The sequence below is a fragment of the Manacus candei genome, unplaced genomic scaffold (genome assembly GCF_025592945.1).
Source record: "Manacus candei isolate 608988 ecotype Guabito, Panama unplaced genomic scaffold, ASM2559294v1 h1tg000018l, whole genome shotgun sequence".
NCBI classification, from domain to species: domain Eukaryota; kingdom Metazoa; phylum Chordata; class Aves; order Passeriformes; family Pipridae; genus Manacus; species Manacus candei.
The window spans coordinates 22,011,305-22,033,876 of record NW_026138066.1 but is presented as its reverse complement, the minus strand read 5'-3'; the positions used below and the strand labels follow the sequence as shown (position 1 = coordinate 22,033,876).

Sequence of the window (22,572 nt, the reverse complement as noted above, 5' to 3'; positions counted from 1 at the left end):
AAATGGCTCATTCTATATCTGAGTTACACACTTCTTAGCAGCATAGCTCAGCTTTGATGAATCTTGTGCATAATTTTGGTCTATACCACGTGAATACAAAAGCAAGGAAGATGCTAGAGTTGTTCAAATTACCTGCCTCTTAAATGGTTTTGGGGGAAAAGGAATATATTATGCTTTGGTCAGTGAGACTGTAGAACACAATGGAATCAACATTTTTTGACTTGTTAATTTATTGCACAACAGATTCAGAAAAATAAAAAGGTAACATATCTATCGAAAAATAAAAGTTTTCTCAAAAATGAATGTTCAATCCAGGCAAGAAGAATTTTCCTGAAAACAACTTTCTGCTAGAGTCTGTGGGTTTGCTAGACAACTCTAACCAAACAGTTACTAGAAGCTGTGATGTTATTTGCTCTAGGGCATCTCTATATGCTAATTAGAGTTCTTCCCACATAAGATGCAGCACAGGGTAAAGGCAGGCACAGCTACAGCTTGAATTGCTTTGAAGTCAGTGTTTGTAACTGCTACCATCAAACAGGAAGTTTCTGTACATAGTGTCATTCCAAGAGTTCAGTATATGTGAGGAAGTTTTACTGTTGGGGCTTTAAATACCTCCCCTTATGGGAAACAGCCTAAACCTCAGTGTCTCAAGGTGGCTTTGCCTGAAGCCATTGCCTCAGTTCTTTTGGGTGCCTCCCATCAGGCACCATGGACTTGTGTATGCCTGGATTTTTCAAGCACATCTTAACTCTGTCCCACTTCCCTGAGGGTAAATTGTGAATGTTTCAGTCTTTCCCACACATCTCAGAGGCCTGGGATTTCTCAAGCCAGATCTTACCAGTCAAGACCAAGGCATTGAGGACCCCAGCACTTTTCCATAAACCCTGTCACCAGTTTCCTGACTCATTTAGCCCATGTTTTCACTGGTTTTCCTTTCACTTCACCCATAGAAGTGTTTCTTGTTGCCCTTACCAGATTTAGTTCCAAGTAGGCTTTGGTTTTCCTAATTCCATCCTGGCCAAATTAAGTCTCTATATACCTTCTGACCTTACTTCCCTCTCATGTATTCTTCTTTTTCATGTTTGAGCTTTACGAGGATCTTCTTGTTAAGCCATGGAGGCCTCCTGTCTCCTTGACTTGATTTTCTGAGCTTTGGGATGGACTATTCTTGAGCTTGGTAGAATTGATCCTTCAAAATCAACTTGCTTCACTGGACCTCTCTTCTTTCATGGACCCCACCCCATGGGATTCCTCCAAGCAGGTCCCTGCAAAGGGCAGAGTCAGCTCTCTAGAAGCCCAGGGCTGTGATCCTGCTTTTTGCCTCATTCCTCCCTCTCAGAATCCTGAGCTCCACCATCTCATGGTCACTGCAGTGAGGCTGCCCCGACCTTCTCATTTCCAACCAGTTCTTCCATGTCTGCAAGTATGAGGCCCAGCAGAGCACCTGCCTTTGGCTCCATAATTACCTATGTAATCCTTCAAAGCAGAAAATATTTAGGGATCATATACTGGAATTAGGCCACCCAGTATCTTAGATAATTCAGCTCACATGTAGATACTACAACATAAAGACATTAGTTATTTTCAGGCTTAGAGTGTTTGACTAGAGGGGGCCTGGGCACCCTATTTCCCCTCTCAGGACTATATTTTATTTTTAGTTGCACAGTAGAAAGACCTATATACATGGCACATCTTTGTCAAGAGATGTTTATTTTTATTTTGGAGGTAATATGGTTTCCGCAGTTGGGCTCATAATTGCTGGTATCTTTTCTGACATTGCAGCAAAGCAATGTCAGAAAAGTGCAAAGTGAACAACTACAGAATGAAGTAGGTACACCCCTAAAAGGCTTAAAAGATAAAAAGGTCTTCTTGAAAATGGCTGGGGTTTTTTCCCTGATCTCTCTCCTTCTGCCCAGTATATAGTAGGAAGACTGGAGTTTCTGGGACCCCAGGGAAGAGTTTAATGAATAAATGTCCTGTGTTTTACATTATATGAATCCTGCCTTAGAAAAAAAAAAAAGAGGTTCTTAAAGTTGATGAGCTATAGATTTGAAGTCTTTCCCTCTGCTCACACATGCCTTGAAAAAAAAGATAAAAGACAAAATAACCTCCAGCTGAAATTAATAAAACTATCCTCTTGCAGTTTGAATAAAATGTAAGGGCTAGACTTTGAAAAGTTGGAGTCTAAGACATACTCCAAAACTTAGGCTGAGGTTCTTTAGTCCTGATTTTTTCTCCAAGCAATGAGCTCTCAGCATTTCCTACTAAAGAGGATAGAAATTTCTGAGGGCTGATATGTCTTAAAAAGTGGGTCTTTTAAAAATGGATTCAACATGTTACTTCAGAAGTAAGTGAAATACTGATTTAAATATCAGGCCTGAGGTTTATTCCTGCAACAGATCAAGTGTAAGCACATCGTTTGCATTGGGTCATCTCCTAAGATAAGTCCTTAGTGCTGTGGTTTCAGATGGGAAATAAAGCAGATGGGAGAGGAGTGAGGGAGAAACACCCCAAGTGCCCATCTTGGACAGAGACTTTTGAGCCTTCCTTTTGCCTTCTGTGCCACCCAGAAAATCTGCACTGTAAGTGGTAGCATGCATTTCTTCTTACCCTTGAGTCTTTGAGTGGCCATACAAAAATATGATTTTACAACTTTTCTAGTTCCTGCATCCTTCACGAGCATGGATGGGCTGGACTGGTATAATTCATGTGTAGTAAGAGGCCGTTTCTGTCAGACTTGGTCCTGCTTTGATCCTCACTATTTTTGCCATCCTAGTTCTCAAACAGTTCCACATTTCCAAAATGGGAATTAACTACATTTTCCATAAAATGTCCGTTTAAACTCTTGGGAGTTAGGGAAACGTACTGCCACTTTTTTTTTTAGGTGGTACTTATGCAGCATAGTAGGAAAGACAGGCACTGTGCTTTCTTATGGAAAAATTACTTCTTCCTCGATATGTCCCTTAGCAAACATGGGAAGGATTCTGTGGATGTGCACGAAACAAGGCAAAGCTGCAACAAATGTGACTTCAGCCAGTTCCACTGCCAAAGTCCTAGCAAAATTATTCATTCTCAGATAAATCTTTAATTGGTTCCCCTTTTAATACTCTTTCCGGACCCCAGAGACCTTCCTAAAAAGCCTCTGTGGAATATTTTTCTTCATTTTTAATTAATTATCTGCAATGTAAATTAATGCACAATAGCATTTTTTTTTAAAGTCAAAAGCGTTTTCGCTGTAAATTAAGATTCCTCCATCAACAATTTTACCGCAGCCGAGCTGCATCTTCTCTGTCCTAAAGCTCCAGACTCTCCTTCCTGATGTTGCTCTGCAGCAGTAAAGAGAGAAACCACCGCTTCACAATGCTGAGCACTCCAGTGGGAAACACAAACAGAGTGCATAAACCAAAGCATTCATTTCATGAGATTTTATTAAAAGGTTTCACCTCTAAATTGAGCTGTCATACGCTGTCGGGAAACTTTTTACCACAGTTTATTTTAACTATGCAAAAAAAACATTAAAAGAATGAAAATTCTGCAGTTTTTCATATAAAAGGCATGACCTTCCACACACCACCAGCAAGCCATAGTGCATTTAATCAAATTGGTTCGAAAGCAAAATCATGCCGAATGTGAGGATTTTTCATTTTTTTTGCTCCCCCCCCCAATTCTTAGAAGTGACCCCAACCTCGTTAACATGCTGCAGATTTCTGTGTATCTCTGCAGCAGGCTCTTTGGAGTTCACTCCGACAAAACTACAGCGCATGATTAAAAGATATCCTCCAGATGAGAAGGACGTTCAGTAATTTATAAATCATTCATTTGTGACATAGCTTTATACAGCTTTTCAAGGAATTGCATTAACTGCTTTTGCAGCTTCCTCAAATGTTGCTTTCAGTAGACAGTGTCATAGGTCATTACCAGTTTTTCCCTTATGTAAGCAATTCCAACTTTCTATTAAAAATACTAATTTCCACTCCACTACAGTATCTTTTGAAGTAGCATGTATATTAAAAAAAAATTCACAAGTTGCTTTGAAATATTAAAGGAATATATTTAAGTGAAGGGCTTTCAGGCAGGTTGTTTTTCTGTATTCCTGATGACAGAAAGATTTTAGCCTACAAAGTCAATAGTAAATTTTATTAAAGTCATTATTTTCCTGTTACAGGCCTTGTGCTTTAAATAAACTATAGCTGACAATGCTGTCTTACATACTGTCATGCTGTAAAACAGCCTTTCTTTATTACCACAGGGACAACTCATTTAGAACTTTGAAAGTGTTTTCACACTGGAGTTGCTCATTTGTGGTGCTGGCCGATGGCTGTTCTTGACGAATACCTTTTATAGCTGGAACTTTCTCCTTTTTTCTTTTGAAGATACAGGGGAGGAAAAAAAAAAAAGAACTTGCAAACCAAACATTTTCCTGTTTTCCTGTTAAAGATAAATATTCTATCCACACCACTGGAGACATATCTCAATCTTCCCATAGTAATTGTGCTGTGACAGCTTGAAAAGTCTTATCCTAATCCAAATTTTCCTCAATTGCTCCAGTGCAAAGTGATGGTAGCTTCAATTAAGTGAAAAGGGGAATTTCCTGTTATTCAACTGTTGGTTTTTAGTTCCTGTTACAGGTTTGGGCCCCTGGCTGAGGCTGTAGCTCCCCCAGACTGTTGCTTTGATAGGAAGCCAGCACAAGGAATTTTCACCCTCTCCCTCTCACTGTACTCACTCCTCTGTTGCCAGCCCCTTTCCTAAATGAGACTGGCACATCTATTTACAGGACCTTGGCTCTTCTGTAAAATTATATTGTAAGCTCAGATCAGTTCAGGCTGCTCTTTAGTCACTTGGTACCTCAAGAAGTGGCACGCCTTGGGCTCAAGGAGATAGATAGTCAGAGCAGGGTAAGAGGGGATTTGGGGCTTTTGCCACTGCTGTGATCCATTTTCTGATGCTGCAGCAGAGGTGTCGGGTCTGTCCCACTGAGGACTGTGTCATGGTGCAGCAAGACATCCATCCCTGCCTGCTTCAAGAAGGGTAGCTGATAAACTTGGAATTAGGCCTGGGTGCCAGTGTACCAACTCGAAGGCCTAACGAGCAAAAGAGATAAAGGAGGGAAGAGATGGTGTAGGCACTTCAAGGTCTTCTGACTCCCAGTTTCATGTCCTCTCCCCCCAAAAAAATCTAATGTTTTTTTTAAGCCCACCTAAGTAAGAGTAGTTTTGGGCTCTTTGCATTGGATATATCTGCTTGCTTTTCATGCAAAATTTCTATTTTCGCCCCATGAGAAGGTATGTTCTTGACTGTCTAACTTAGCTCCAGGCCTTCATCACAGAGCCATCCTTCCTGCTCCCTGAACTTTCATCAGCTGTTGTTGTCATGCAAATAGGACCACAGCCAGGCCAATTTTGTAAATTGTCCAGATGAATGAGTCAAATGAGCAAATGTCGCTTGAATTACAGATGGATAGCTTGATTTTTGTAGTTCTCTGTTCTGAATATATTTCTATGAATGAAGCTGTCTGTGTTGATACCTGAAAAATTAAGTTTATCTCTTTGAACCTGTGTTGGAACAGTACTGCTGGAGTCATCCAAATGTAGAGTTGAAAAGGCCACAGGAGATGATCCAGCTGACCTCTCCTCACCAACAGGGACTAACATTGCCTAGAACCTCCCCCAAGTGTTTATCTAAACTAGGTCCAGCCACATAGCTAAAAATCTTTTCCATGCAGACACCGCTTAAAAATTCCTTTTGAAGTGAATTAAACCGTGTTTTTCTTGATGTGTCCCCGCCCTCCGCCCCCCCCCCCCCCTTTGACCTCTGGGGAAGAAGCAAGGGTTACCTCTTTGTAGTGACTTTATGCATTGAAGGTGGAAATTTTACTTTCTGATTCCCAAGCTGTCCAAACCCAGGTTCATCTGACAGAGTTTCCAACACTTCAGTGTTGTTAAAAGCTCCCCTTTTCCCTTTCTCCTCATTATCCCATCTCCAGATCTTCCCTCACCATGTGCTGGCACACATGCTCATATGATTTCTTTAAAAGCACACTCCAGAAAACCAGCCTAGCAAAACCAGCCTAATAGCTTTCCACTGAGTTATTAAACTAAAGTGGCTGATGACAGACTCCAGTAAGGATCAAAAAACAGTGGAGAGGAGTGGATGCAATCACGCAGCTCTGAGTAGGCAAGAGCTGTGAATCAGGGAGGGTGAAGGAGGTAGTGGACTGCCTGGATGCCTCTGCTGCCCACAGACCTGCAGCCTCAGAGCACAGATTTATGCTGAATTTTATTTGGCATAGTTGAAAACCTGCTGCTGAGAGAGCCAGCCCTTCTCTCCCCATTCCACACTGCTGTGTTCCCACCTTTTTCTTCAGGGCTGAATCAGCGAATCACATACCTTCATGATCTGTAGTTTGATGGGCTATTTTTCCATCAAGACAGTAACCAACTCAATTCATAGCCTCCTAGGCACTGGATCAAGATGTGAATGACACAGGAGTAGCAAGTGGACAGACATGGAACCCGTGGCAACAGTCCACAGTTGACTCAGATTACACATCAAACAAGATGTGTAGTCTTGATGTGCACTTTATGCTGATTTACATGTAATTCAGAAGAAATAACTATTCTGCTTTATTCAGCTAATCAAATTAATCCTGAATAAAATCCCAACAGAAGAACTTCAACCCAAATAGTGGAGATTAGACTACATATTTCATAGGCTAAAGTATTCTGAATGGATACTGAAAGACACCTTTAGAAATAGGAAGCTCCTCATGGAAAAGTCTCAAGTGGGTAGAGAAAAGACTAAATGTGTTTTGAGTCCTTTGCTATGAATATTTCCTTTGGTGTGACTACACCATTCACTTTTCCCCCAAATTGGCTAATTTAATTGTTCTTTGTACACTTTTAGGAACTATTTGGAATGCAGAGGCTATAAATTTACCATTTGTCAGTTTGGGCTTTATGTAGAATATGCATCTGGTGCTCTGTTGACATCCCAAAGCCTGTGATTCTTGACAGGGAATATTTATTTGTAGATGCGTAACCAGGAGGTCACATTTAGAGTCTGAATCCATTCACTGTACTCATGATTTATAATAAACATTCTCTCTTTGGGTCACCTATGCTTTAATTTGCTGCGTGTTGAACGGACTTGTTTTGAATGAGAGAGTTTAAACACATATCAATGATTTTTAAGTCTCAGTATGTCAGAAATAGCAGTAAAATTTCAGAAATTATATTCCAAGTACGCATGTTACAGTAATTTTTTTGTCCTCCTGGACATCAACAGGTATTTTTCTCCTTCAAGCTGTGGATTTCAATAGATTAAAACACCCAGGAGTATTAGCTATCTGCTGCAGAACCATCTGTCCCACCTGCAGAACTGCCCGAAGACTGTTACCCAGACAAAAGACATGGAAAGACTGTTTCAAATTCTGAGTTGATTGTTTCGATATATAGCAGTAGATATCCAGCCCACACTTTGCAACTAATTTTTGCTAGGTCTCCCTGCCAGAAATCGAGGAAATCTTTTTTTTTTCCTTTTCCCCCTACAGTTGTGTCCCTCATGCTTCATGGAGCTAATGTAGATTCTATCAAAAAGCGTGATTTGTGATGTTTGTGTGTTACTGTTTACTTAAAAGTGCTAAAACCACCTTTTCTTATCAACAGGAAACTTTCAAGATATTTAAAAGCATGCCTTTAAACCTTCTGGCAGCAATAAAGCAAAAATGGCAGGTGGCTGTATGAAAGAAGCAGGATATGTTTATACTATAACTAACCATGGGGTGGCGGGGGGGGGAAGAGGAAATTATACCAGATACAGTGGGCTGGAGTCTCATCTCAGTTAAAAAGGTGCAAATCCAGAGTAATATTCTGCAAACACCAGTGCTTTTAAAAAAGTCAGACTATCTCAGTGTGTGAATCAGCAACAACAACAGAAAAAAAGACATGAAAAAGAACTGTATTTGTTCTAAAAAGAGCTTTATTAAATTTGTTTGGGCAAGGAGGGACAAAGGGCTGGTTTGCCCACTTTCCTGCTGAACCAGGCTTGAGTATGCATTTCTTTGGTTGCCAGTGTACCACCAAGGAGCACCTAATTGATTTGAGCACTTGCATTTTTCAATTTATGAAACTGAATCTTCTCAGGTTTGTAACACCACTTAGATGCTTTGCTGTTTGGATACACCAGTGTACCATCTGCTGTTCTTCCAGTAGGTAGACTATGAGAACAGCAGAAGTTTAAGAATAAAAGCATTTTTTCTAGCCCTGTTTGGTGCAAGCTTAGACCAGATTTGGTGATTAAATCCCCCTAACTGCTACTTTTCTGCCAATACTGAAGCATTTCCATAAAGTATTAAGCAACACCAACTAGGACTAATTTGTGATACTAGAAGATACAATGCCGGTGGGATGGGAAAGGCAAAAAATGCAAATTCATTTGGAAAAAATGAAAGTTGAATTTTCTTTTCAGATGAAAAAAAAAGGCTAAAAAAAACGTTGTGGCCATCTTTTTTTCCCCATCTGTCCAGCCCTAGCCAGTCCTCTCAAGCCATGCACAAGGACGATCTGCAGAAAAGTGAAGCAAAGACTATTTTGGTAAGGTAATCTCAGTATCTGCAGACTGGAAGCAGCTACCACTGTGCAGACCAGACACATTGGTAAGGACAGTGGACAAGACTCAGCTTTTTGTAATGCTTTTTACTTCTGTAAAATCTATGAGCCTTTTGAAAATTAAGTCCTTGTTGCTGTTTTCCTGCACTTTTTTTTTTATTTTGTGCTTAAGTGGAATAAGGACTTGGAGGGAACTTGGGCTTGTCTAGTCCTATTCGGTGGTCTTTGAATCACAAAGGACTAAAATGCTTAAGAACTGGCAACATTGGAAAATTGTTTCCTTTATTCTCGTAGCTGGCTGTGGGAAAGGGGGAGTTGTCACACCTGTTTTGATACTAAAGGCCCCTTCTGTTTGAAAATGATCGTTCTTGGTTAAAAAAAATAAAAAATAGAATCAAAGTGCCCCCAAAGACTTGAAAGGCAGTAGTTTAACAAGCTACATTACTTCAGCTGTTTTTCTCCCCCTGTCTTTTCCATCTAATAGACTCCTTGGTGCTAGTGACCAGGGTGACACTGGAGGCAGCAGGCAGTGACACATTACAGGCGTTCCTCTAACTGACTTTTATCCGGTGACTTTGAGTGCAGGTGTGAGCTGAATTGTGCAAGGTAGTTCAAACTCCCTCTCTCTGATTTCAGTCTTTCCAGGGGGTCAACTGCTTATGAAGAATATCCATTATTTATACCTTTCAAGAGAGTTACATCAGCGGGAACATATGTATTCATGTAATAAAGCTAGAAAGTACCATGCGAACCCACGCTGCTTTAAATATGTATGTGGAACACACTAAGCCAAGTGCTGTATTGACTTGTACCTCTCTTACACCTCTGACTTCAGCAGGAGCACACTGGCTGTAAGTGGGCAACTTTGGCTCAGTGGAACTAATGTGTGCCTGGTTCAGCCACCCCTGCTGCACATACAGATGTATACACATGTCATGTGTGGGCTTGGGGCTTCATTCCCTCCGTTATCTGCTGGTATCAGGAGTGATGTGTGACCTGCTTTCTTCCTGAGCCTGGCCTAAGTGTCAGTGGTCATGTATTGCAAACAAACACAGGCCATTGGTGCCCTTCCAGGAGCTAAGGTGTGCCCCCTGTCAAGGCCTGTGTTCACACATCACAGAGATTTAGTCCCTGCCCGCTGATCAACAAAAACCTTGGCCTTCATTACAGAAATCAAATTTACATCTCCAGAAGCAGTGGAAACATAAATGTTGTTTCATCCTGGCCTCTGGCTCTGAGCTGTGGCATTACTTATCCTGAGCAACTATATTTCTCTTGGCTAAATTAATCAATTGCGCTTTCAGGGCAGGTCCCTTTTTTCCCCTCAAGGAAGAAACTGCATCACATTAGCTACCAGTCAGCTTCAAACCTTTCACTTTGGACTAGGCTCAAAGAGAGTCTAGCCAGAGACAAAACTGGAATCAATATGCTGCACCAGCACAATCTGGATTTCAGGTCAGCATGTGGAGAGAGAAATGGCATTTTTGAGACTGATGACCAGTAGTGAGCTGCTGTTTCTGGGCAAAGGGCAGACTTCCATTCTCAAGCACCTGGACCTGTTTGTAATGATCGACCCAGGGACATTAGGACAGCAGTTTGCACAAGAACTATGGGGTTTCACCTTAACTGTTGTAAGTTTTGTTTGAGAGATGCATCCAAACCTCCAACTTCAGATCTCTCTAACTGTGAACTCCTCCAAGGATCAACTTTGTTTGTACCCTTCTCACACTGTCTAATGCGGTCTGGAAGAAAAATAGTTAAAATGTGACTGACAAATGCTAATATCAAGCAAGTAGGAAAAACATTTGCATGTTCCAGAAACTAGAGAAGTTGTAAAAGACAGTGATAACATGAATGAGATTGAGTGTGCAGACCTGCTCCCAAAACAGTCTCTCCTAGGGGCTGGATAAAAAAGCAAGGTTTCTGGTAAGTGACAGGTTTCTTTTAATTTCAGTCCAAGCTGGAAATTCATAGCCATTTCTTAACTGTGATCTTGGTACCACAAATACACCTTCTGGCATACAGGTAAAGCTCTTGGTTTATATTGGGCAAACTTTTTTTACACCAGAATGTCTGCAACTCTCTCCAACCCACAGCCTGAAGTATTCTCAGTTTCCAGGAGGTGTGATAATGATGAATTTCAGTGAGATGAAAATTGCTCCAATTTAAGGATAGCTCAACCATTTCATATTTGACAGTAAAATATACTAATTTAAAAAAAAAAAGAAGAAAGTATAAAGATTTGGGCTTTGTACGTGCAGTGCATGAATAGAAAATCCCTATCGACAACATTTACTGAACTCAAAATCCTTCAGGATAAGTTCCCTGAAAATTAAAACAGACATCAAGCTATACATCTAGATGAAAGACTTCCACAGCTTTACACATACAATGCACTCAGAAGCCAAGTTTCCAAAGCCTCAGTAAAAACATCTAATGTCCAAGTCTACATTGATAGCCCTGTACATGAAAAAGACAATATTTACTCTGTCTTATGGTATTAAATTGGAGTTTTTATCACACACTTACAAACCAAGTGATAAATCCAAGCCCTTTCATCAAAGGTATTTTAAATTGGAATTTCTGGATACCTCCTAAGACCAGATGAAAACCTTTTGGCTGATCTTCACATAAGAAAGAGATGGTTCCGTATTTACATTACTGATTCAGAAGCCTCCTTCTCTGCTCTTAAATATTGTCATCCCATTTTGTCTTTCATTCTGACATGATCTTTTAGCTGCTTTATTATTTTAAAATTCAGATGGATAAAATGACTTGTTTTGCTTCTTCCTTCCAAAGTTTGGTCACAGTGGACTATACTGTTGCTTTGCTGTTACTCGTGCCACATTGAGCCAGCATTTTCTGACATTGCCTTCCATCTTTTGACTCCATCTTTCTGACAGCAAGCCTGTCTTGCCACCCATCTCCCCCTGCTACCAAGAGGTCTCTCCTGTTCAAGATTTCACTAAGTAAATTCCACACTCATATCCCTCGTCTTCTGCTGCTTGTCTCAGCATGGACAGGAATCTTTTCTGACCTTCTTGAAGCAAACAAGTTTCCCATTCCAGGGACATATTCAAGACACCCCTGGTTAATGTAGCTCTTCCGATCCATAATTCTGAACGTGTTACAGAATAAAGAGATCCCTCTGTAGCTCCACATGTTTTCTGTTTGATCTAAACTTGTTCTCAAAATCTCTGCTTCTGCCTCCTGCCTTTGGTTCCACCCTTGTTTGGTCAGAGTTTCATTACCAGCTGTGATGCCAGTTGCAGTAATCAGAGGCCATAAATCCTTTCATATCTGCTATATTTCATGTTGTCTGTTCTCAGTGCATGCAGATGACAAAGTCATTAGTGTTCACGTTATGTTAATTAACGTTGATGTAAATATTTCATCTCAAGCTACTCTTCTATTGTGACAGCTATAGGAATTACTATCAGAATTGACTGTTGCCCATAGGCAGCCAATTTGACCATTAATATTTACTAATTGTATGCATTTAAATAGCTTATACAAACAACCCAACAATGTGATATCATGTTCCTGCTACACAGGTCTTTTCTTCTAGGTGTCTATGGTTATAATACAAAATAGAAAAAGACAAAACATACAGTCTTGTACCACGTGTAAAATCATTTACTGTGTTTTGTCCCAGAAGAGATTGTAAATTCATTGAGAAAGAGATGTCAATACATATTTCACAGCATTTAGCACAGTGAGGAATCAGTCTTAATTCAACACTTGATTTCTTTAATAAAGTGCTTTAACTATTCTAGAGCACCCATGTTAAGATGCCAAAGTCTGTCTAATTTGGTGGTCCAACTTTCTGAACAGCTGAATGCAGAGCATTTCTTCTTGTGCTGTGTATGCATGCTCTCATATATGCTGTGTGATGCTGAGCAAGCAGTTTCAAGTCTTGCAAATATCTGAACAAATGGCTATATTTTGATAGATATGTAAAAGAATCTAAAGGGATTATTAATTCATGTACGTAACCTTCTAAATTACCTAAGATCAAGAAGCCCTCTAATCAAAGCAATGATTTGTATCAAGTATTGCACATGCTTTGTACTGGAAGTGGCATATATATATTGTTTATTTTAGACTTACTCCTTACGTTTAAGGAAGCTACATTCGTGAGCTATTGGGGGTGGTGAGGGAAACAAGTCAAAGGAGGTATTATTGGATTATTCACTCTTCCTAGGACAGAACCTGTTTGTATAATCAGAGATATGCCTTAAGTGGTCTTTAAAGAAAGTCAGATTTTGTTTAAAAAAGGGGAAGGAGGAGGCTTCATTAACTAGACTGACAGGCTCCATAGATTTCTCAAGTGTTTAAATTAAGGATTGTGAGTTCTTGAAACTTGACAAGGAAAGCAGGATTGTCACTGCTGGCTGTCTGAACCAGAGGTAAGTGCAGATTAAGCTTTTCCTATCTCCATTATAAACACATTGCCTCTGTTCTCAAAAGTTCAGTGAAATAGAAAAGAGACTATTGTTTTTTATTATTTCAAAAAAAATAAACTACATTTTTAAAGTGTCAGACAAAATCCTAAAGTACTAAAAGTGCTGAGATGCTGCTCATTATTATTCCAGTGGTAACTATTTGGCACTTGGCATAAATTCCTTAAATAAAATTGAAATCAGTCATGTCTGGACACCTAGAACCAAATTTAAGAGCACTCATGATGAGCATGGCATACTTTAAAATGTATTAAGCCATTCCTGTTGATCTTTCCAGAATTATTTATGTACCTGGGTTCAACCTATGTTGAATTTGTGTTGCACTTGTATATCATGTATTCTGAAAGACTGATTCTGGCACAGTGTGAATCTCTCTGCCTTTTCTTATGGCTGCAAATATGGCAGAACAGTATGAACTTAGAAAGTCTTACCAAAAAATTGACACTGGATGGAATTTTTTCAGATGCACTTGGGAAAAGTAGGTTTTGGTGAACTAGCAAGTTTAGGCAACTCCTGAACAAAGCCTGGTCAAACCTTGGCTTTGCACTCAGAAGAGCTGGAGAGCTTCCTTTGACTACTCAGTCCTACTCAGGACTCATGAAGACAGGTTCATTTTGTGTTCTGTACAGTTATTGATACAGAATTAGAAACTAATAAGGCAGTTGATACAGAATGAGGTTTCAGCTAGCAACATGGATGTCAGAGCACATACAGGTAGCTCAAAGTAAGTGCTGAATCCCTTTTAAAATTGTCATTGAAATGGTCTCATGCCCTTATCACACCTAAAAACCAGCATTGCTGATGAAGCTGGGAAGCAATTACGTTTGTTTGCCTGTTTCTGTGTACCCGGCAGAAACTTTTAAAAGCTGTAAAAAATTAATTTGTTTTTTTTTTCTTTCAAGAAATAATTAGGCCCATGTCCATTCTAAGAAAACACAGGTTTTGTTATACAGTATCCTGTATACATTCACACTAAATCCCACCTCTGCAAATGAAAAACTCTTTGCTTGCTTATTTTTTTTTTATTTTTTAAGAAAAAAAGGTGAGTGTTGCAGCTGTTAATAGGTTTGATAACTTCTCTCAGAGAACACCTTTCTTGCATGCCTTTGTTAGACAATGGCCAAAAGCAAATTAAACTTAAGGAGGTTTATACCACGCACGTACATTTGATTTCAAAATCAGCCCCCAAATGCTTTCTATCAGTATGGGAAAACATGCTTTGGCTGCTTCTGTTACCTGGCTGAAGAATAAAAAATAAATAAATAAAAAAAAAGTTACTGTGTGCAGTTAATATCGAACAGCAGCCATCTCCAGATGATCCCTGCTGCATCCAATTTCTGCCAAAATGCTTTCTGTTAAACCTCCATCAAACAGACACACGGCGCACAAAAGAAAACCTCATCACCAAGGGAAACTAATCCACCGGTGCGCAATGTAAGCCTGTCAACTTTTTATTATAAGAAGTCATCACTCATTTCAGTGAAGATTAAAAGTATGACTAAATTGAGAAAATCCTCTTAGCCATTCGGAATTTTAATAGAGGAGAAAAGGGGGTGAGTAAAATTTAAACTGTATGTGCGTGTGTGCCTATATATCTATCTATATATGTGTGTATGAATCAAATATATAAAAATTACATATATATCTCCACACACAAGTTGTATTTTTATATATATATATAAAGTAGGAGAATGAATGTTGGAAATAAGATGCTTAGAGCTGTCCCCTCATCGCCCCACAAAAATAGACTACCAAAAATTCATACATAAACATGTAGCCTTGTAGTACGTTTTCTCAGTTACCACAAACAGTTTCTGATTCAGACGAGCTTAAGAGATAAGAATGGAAAATGAGTCCTCACAGCTTTAATTACATCGCCACTGGCAACAAGGTGTTACAGTGGCAGAATGACAATTGCTTTTACTCAGAGTATGGATTCAGGGTCAATATGCTATTTCATCCTAGTGCACCACAGCAGATGAGCACCATGTTGTTTCTATATTGGCCTTGCACTACTTTATCCCTGCAGGTAAAGTTAGTCTGATGTGCAATTAGAATTACAGATGTGTATTTAGCTACCACTTTCTTTTGCAGATTATGGTGAAGACTGTAAGTTTCACTTAAGCTGTCATTGAAGATGTGGGTAATCTTTTGCATTTAGAGACCATAATCATCTTCCCATTCCAAAGATTTAGCTGGTGTTAAAGAAAAATTATTGCTCCAGTCACTTTAAAGTTTGAAAGTCATCAGATGCTATCTTCAAAGCCTTTAGCTGCTTATTCAAAATAGCCAAAAAACTTTAGAGTTACATAACTCCTGGCAGCCCTCCCTCTGCTCCCCCAATCACTGAGTCCTAAGTTTTCATATCAATACCAAGTCACAGAAATAGCTCGAAGAACATAATAGAAAGATTTATAAGGAAACATCAGAATAAATGGCCACATTTCACAAAAGACAAACACATATGCACCTGAAGTTAAGTACTCCACTACCCAGAAGATAAACTGCAACTGAATCTTACCTTATTGCAGTTACACGGGCACCAACTGGCAATGAACTGAGTTGAAATTCTTTCTGCAAATCACTGAGGGCTGTAAGACCAGGCAACCTGCCTCTTAGAGCATAGTCGAACAGTGATGCTGACACCTTTGGGAGAGGCAGGGAAACCTGTCAGCAATTTCAGCGTCTCCTGGCCCTTTGATTAAGCCTTTTTTTTTTTTTTTTCCCCTGCTTGCTAAACCTTTTTGCTATTCAAGTAGCCTGATTTGCGAGGGGTAGACAGCCAGTGAACTGCTTCTGCTTTCAAAGCCTACTTTACTTTCCGTAACCTTCCCTTCCATCCAATGAAAAGCAACTGTGGCCTTTTACTAAGTAAATGAGCAAATATTTTCCCAGTGTTCACCAGGTTAGATCCCCATTTAATTAAACTGGCTCATTATGTCCCTATCTGATTAGCAGAGTAGAATCAATTATTCAATGCACAAACATGGCTGCAGGAGCTAGAGGTGTATACAGAGCTGTTCATTTAATTCCAAGGACACTAATTAGGTACAAAGCAAGCAATAACTTTAACAATTGCAGGCACAAGCATACATGCAGTACAGGACAAGGGGAAAAAAACAGGCCTTCATTTTCTTAATAAGCTGGATTCTCTTCCCCCTAACAGGGTCAAGAAAAAACAGAAAGCCAGAGAGGATGAAATGTAGATCAAGAAAGCTAAGCATCCAGGAAATAACCCTTGGGATTTGCATATGTAATAGTGTGCTGCTACTTTTGTACTTTATAATCAAACAGTAGGCAATTATCCAAATTATTGACAGCAGATTTCTCATTTCAACTGCAAATTAAGGCCATTAATAAAGCTTTCTAATGCAAAAGTGACTAATTAACTAATGGAATGGAACTCTGAAGCCGTGATATCAAAACCAGTCCACCACATATTGTGGAAACACAGGGGAACTAATTAGTTTAATTATCAAAACAGCTAATTAAAATTACACAGTTGCCTAATTAGTTCTTTGCGTTTTTTCTCTGGTTTAATTGACAGGATGGAGTTAAATAGGTAACTGGTCTCAAAGAGGGAAAAGGAAAAAAGAAGGGGAAAAAATGTGAGGACTAGCTTCTGCTGAATATTTTAGCTGATGATATCTCATTCGTGTGGCAGACTGGTAACAGGAAAATAAATGACTCTCATCCTTTTGGTAAGCAACTCCAAATTTTCTGGACATAAATCTGCCCTCGGAGTAAGCTATCTAAACAGATTTTCATGAAGTTAAAAGGCTTGGATGTCTTAATGCATACAAAGGGTCAGGGCCGGCACATAATTTTGGGAGGACAGTCAGGAGTTTTTCTTTGGGGAAGTTAATTTTTCTCTTTGTTTTATGTATACCTCTCCATATGTGTGATGTTATAGTCATTGTCAAAGGACAGGCTTGAAAATAGTAGAACACAACATACCTTCCTTTAGTGTCTCATCAGAGGAGCCTAAAACAAAGGGAAATAAAATATGAAGTTTTGATATCTGAGCCTCAGAAGGTCCAAAGTTCAAGTCTGGCTCTTATCTATGCTTGCCCTTGTCTGCAAGGTAGAGCTGGAAATCTTGAAAGAAAAAAACATGCTAGCTGAATCAATGCTTGTAAAACTTGCAAAATACCTCCTCTTCATTCATAGCTCAGCCAAAAGAGATTTTGGGTTTTTTTTGCATGTGTGTCTTCTTCCATTAATGCCAGAAAATTTACACCTATCCAAAACTGCAGTAAAGCTAATCTGAACTCAAACACTTGCTCATGCTGCAGCTTCTATCAAGTTTATTAATGGTTTTAATGGAAAATAAAATAGGAAAATTATAATGTTCTTATTAAATTAAACAGTAGCATAGTTAAGACCAAGATAACTGGTTGTGAATTGGGCTGAAAATACTGCATAGCATTACTTAGCTACTTTCTTAAACTCAGAAAAGCACAATGGAATGAACTAAAACTAAAAATAGGCAAGCATCAAGGGGTCCAATTCCTAGAGAAGCAGGGAGAATTTTCTATGTTTGGTTTGATTTGTAGTGGCTCAGTTACTCCAGCAAAACATTCTGCATAAATACCCAGATAGATGTTTCCTATGCTTACTTGCAGTTCACCAAAAGAAACAATTAATATAGTCTTTCTTGCATTTAAATCATGCTTGCCCTACTTCCAGAACTATAAGGGGAATAAAACTTGTTTTTTACAAAGCAAACCCTTTATCAATGTTGCCAAAAAATGAGAGCTCACAGCAACTGAGCATCTAGTTGATAAAAATTACAGAAGGACAAATGAGAAGCTCGGTATCAGAATACTAAAACTTCAGATAAGGATGAGGAGGAAATCAAAGTGAACGACATGAACCTGAAAACACTGAACCTTTCTCTTGAGGGAATCACCTGGGTGCTGTGGGGATTTCTCTTAAGTGAAATCAGCTGTGGGGGTGAGGCATGATCCTTGCAGACAGAGGCAGATGGTGGCACGGAAGGGTTCAGCTCTGTGGTGAGATAGCAAATTCCAGTTATGGTCAATATGTTGATAGGGAGCTGGAATTCTGGGTGGGAAAGGAACTTTTGGGTCCAAGGGCTATGAGGGCAAATCAAATTGAAATTACTGCAATGAGACCCTTTCTGTCTTTTCTTCAGCAGAGGCTGGAGATGCTCATGAAGTACCTCACCTCCTTGGATTGGAAAGAGACGGTGAGTACCTTGAACTACTCATTAATTAGTTTAAGCTCTGTTCTAACTGCAGTCTGTGTGATCTGTGGGCTTTTTCTCTGGCTGTGAATTTGGAAGTAAGGAGGAACATAAATGCAGAGCTAGTGGTGCAGTGATGAGGAATGAGGTGAAGAGCACATGGCAGGAGAGGTGTTTTGTCATGGTGTGTCAGGAGCAAGCAGGGGGCTCGTGGAGAAGGTGTGTTCAGTGGGCAGGAGCCATGCTGTCCACATGAACAAGAATTCACTGTGGGAAAGGCAAGTGCGTTTTGGGACTGGAGGTGCAGCTTTTGTTTTCCAGTGTTTTGCAGGGCTGATTTGTGCACTGGGTGGCTGAGTTGGGCCAGGATCAGCACAGCCAAGTGTGATGCAGTCTGAAAGGTGGACAAAGTCTGCCTGCATCCCCCATAGCATAGGTACAGAGGTGAGGGGTGTCATACCCCAAAACAACCTGCACAATCTTTTATCCTGTCTGAAAAAGAGACCAGTCCCTTGCTGCAGAAACTATAAGCCTTGCTCAGTACTAGTGGCTGTGGGGAATGGATATCCTAGTGTAGGCAGCCAAACCCCAGCACAAGGACAGGTTGTCTCTGGAAGTGATATCAGCCTTGGAAAGATGCAGTCCATGTGTATTAACACACATCTCCCCTTTCTTGACATGTTGGCACAGCCTGCTACAACACAGTTCTGCAGCTTCTCCCCATCTTCCTAAATGTGGAGTTTGTGGTCAGGAAGGCAGAGCGGGGCTGCAGCCTGGCCCTGGAAGGGAGAGGGGACTCAGGATGCCGGGATGCACTCAGGGAACACAGAGCAGTGGGTCCTGCATTTGCATGGCTTTACACAAATTTGCATGCTGGTGTGCAAAGAGAGCTGCTGGAAAAGAGGAACAGAAAGACTCCAGAGTTTCACTGTTTTAAAAAATTACTTCCCCTCAAGAACTTCATTGTTTAACTCACCCCTTCTTCCTCCAATTTGCTGTTTGCTCTATTTGTTGAGGAAGTAGGGATGGATGGATGACCCTCATCAGTGCAACTGAGCTAACACAAAGTACAGATGTCTGCATCGTGGTCCTGGGGGCATGTTCCTTGTTGGCTGTGACCCTTGCTCCTGTAAATAAGTTGAAAGTCTTTAGTGTTTGTTTGTTGGTTTTGGGGTTTTTGTTTGTTTGTACTCATAGGCTTTGTGAAATAGGAACTTCTTTATTTTAGGACAATTCTAACAAACTTTTGAATGCCAGCTTTGGAGCAGTGGAATGTATGGATGCTTCAAAGAAATCACTAGAATGTTGGTTTGTGTTTTTTTTTTTTCTTTTCTCTAAATATGATATTAAAGACTAATTTTGCTTCATGCTCTCAGGAGCAGATTAACTTAATTACTGATCCCCTCCTCCTTTAAACCAGCTTGAGGCATTGTTTTTGGCAAAGTTATAAATGACTGAAAATAAGAGGTTATAATTGAGAATTTTAGGCAGCCATAACTTCAGCTTTCGTTATCAGCACTGTCTACAATACCTAACAGTATTTTTTGACAGAAAATATAGACTGAGGCCATGAAAAGAGCAAAGCAAAGAGGGCTTGTGTTTATCACTTTGATATCATTCTTATTTAAGAGTTACTTAAGTAGCAGAATATCAGGCAGAGTTTGTTGCTGACTACAGCTTGCAATTCAGGACTGCTGCCTCCCAAAAGAAATGATGACCTGCTAAGTGTGCCCACATCCTTACATAACAACAGTGTGTATAATGAAAGGGTAAAATTATATGGCCCCAAATATGCTTGGCAGACAGGGAGCTTTGTAAATCATGTAGTGAGACTCTCCACCTGATAGAGGGTGGTGAGGATCGTATGAGTGGAGGGTAGTGAAAGAATGGTAGTCACGTATGTTTCCCTTCAAGAGCCAGATGCTGGAGACAAGTGATTCCACTCTAATTTTCTTTCTCTTGCTCTATTTTATTTTTTTTTATTTTTAATATTTATTTGTGGTCCTCATTGCTGTGGAGGAAAGCCAGAACACGTGGCCCCAAAGTACTCTAGAGGTTCTAAATCTATTGCCTTTCTTAAAGCAAATTTCTTGATTTAGCAGACTGTTGTGTCTGATTTGTGATTAAAAAAGAAATCCCTCATAATGCTGTATTTAGGAAGGGACACAAGGCTTGGCAGCATGAGGACAGAAGTAATGTTGTAGAGAAGTTAATATGTACAACTGTAGCTAACACAGAACTGGATGCTGGCAGTTGCACTGCAATGTCCTCAATACAACATAAGATTAGATATCAAGAACATCTAAATCACTGTGATTCAGATCACTTATGGTGAGTTGCTGCTTAGCCACAAATCACACACACCTTGCTGTTCCTGGTTTTACCTGTTGAGGTGAATATTTTTGGCCTGGACAGGTGGGATGTGGTTAGTTGCATTAATCTCTTCCTTTCTGTTCAGTCCTTTTGGAGGTATTATGTATATCTAATCCTCAGCACCCCTTCTAAGTCTCTTACATGGATGCCTAAAAGAATGCAGGAGAAAGGCCAAGTCCTTCCATCACAACAGCAAAGCAAGAGCTGGGCTGTTTGGCAGAAGCTGAGTCAGTGCTGGCACCTCGCTGGAGGGAGGACTGTGGAAAGAGTGCCCAGCTGTAGATGCTGGGCGCACAGGAGGGGGTGATTTCTGCCAGTGCATTTCTGAAAGAGAGAAAAATTGATTACATTATTTGCAGCCGGCGGGGTGAATGGTTTTGAAACACACCTTTATGATTAGCCAAGAAAAGCTGTGCTTAGGAGTCATGGGATACATCACATGAAGTGGTAAGCATGGGGTTAATTCTGCCTGACATCTCAGGGCCAAGAGTTGTGTGTCTAAGTAAGTGGCTTGTCTGAATTTCTTTAGTCTTTGAAGAGATGAGTTGGTGCACAGGGATGAGTTTATAGGTGCATCTCCAAGTGTCTAACTCTCCCCATTGCCTACAAAAGGAGATAGGTGACACTGCTAGATAATTGTGTTTAGGTGAGATGAAGCAGGGCCTAAGCACCTAGTTGCAGGTATGTGGGAGATAAGCTTTCTGCATAGTCAATTGAGAGGGGGTGGTTTCCCCTGAGAATAATTGAGACCATTATGCTTCCATTCTAAATCATTCACTGAAAAAGTTGTCCATACCTTTGCCTGTATACCTTCACCTATAAAGGATGCCTAAAAGGTGCTTAGCTAAAACTTGAATACCCGCTGACATAGCAACTTATCACAGGATGCATGTTCTTACAGCTCCTGAAGACATGCCTACAAAAGGCAAGGTTTTGTTGCAATACTGATTTCTGACCTTCTGCTGATGGAAGTTTTCATGTCAGTCTCCAGCAAATAATGGTGTTATGTCTTGAACTTATCCCTAATTTTTGTTAAAAAAAAGGCTTGGTGATGATAGCACATGCTTTTACATTTGTGATTATCAACAAATAAACTTTGGGCTCTTTCATAGTTCCTGCAAAAAGCTGAAGTAATGTATTTTATGTCTTGAACTCTTGCAAGTGCCTAATTTCATAATTGCATAGAACTAAATAACCCAGGAATAAAATTAGGGCAATATCCATGCTTCCCTATCAGCTTCTCTCAGGCTGCTGCAGGGCAAAGGGCCTTTTTTGCATTAATTATGTCCAGTCTGCTGAAAGGTTTGGCTAGAGCCTTAGTCCATGCAGCTTGGCAAGGGTATGACATGGCTAGCCAAGCCTTTCTCCCCACTGAGTTGACTACCAGGGCTGACAGCTGCCAGGTCCTGTTGTCCTCAAATGGAATGTTTTCAAAGGTTCCTTCTCAAACTGTTGCCACCGACTGTCATGGAGCAAGCCCCGCTTTCTAGGTCAGTGGGTTTGTGTATATTGCATGTATTTGCCAGCCCACCCTTGTAAATTGTGTGCCTGAAGAGACTGCTTTGAATGAAGTCACTCAATAACTCACATGTGAGCGCGCACAATGTTCAGCGCCCTCCTTTTGTCCCAGTCATGTTGATTCTTCAGGCTTGGACTGAAGCAACCAGCTGATCTGTATATCCATAAGATTGGCAGGATGCTCATATAGCATATGGCCTGATGGTTTGAGAAAGTGCAAAGTTGTTAACCCTGTCACTGTCTTCCAGAGGTGCTGAATTTAGAGAACAGAAAACCATCACTGCTGTAACAGCAAGCAGTTTTTCTTTAGTCAAATAAGCACATACCTGTTTTGGGATGACAAAATATGTTGTGTATATCAGCGACCACCACCTGTGTATCTGAGGTAGTGTCTTTGTTC

General features: G+C 40.2%; 1 protein-coding gene across 1 annotated transcript in view; it reads right to left on the bottom strand.

Moving 5' to 3' along the window:
- LMO3 (LIM domain only 3) overlaps nucleotides 1–15,611 on the bottom strand; it is a 146,314-nt gene extending 130,703 nt beyond the window's left edge. Inside the window, exon 1 of the mRNA XM_051784504.1 lies at nucleotides 15,594–15,611. The gene's annotated coding sequence lies outside the window, so the exon portion shown is untranslated. The remainder of the gene's footprint in view (nucleotides 1–15,593) is intronic.
- Nucleotides 15,612–22,572: the final 6,961 nt, after the last annotated feature.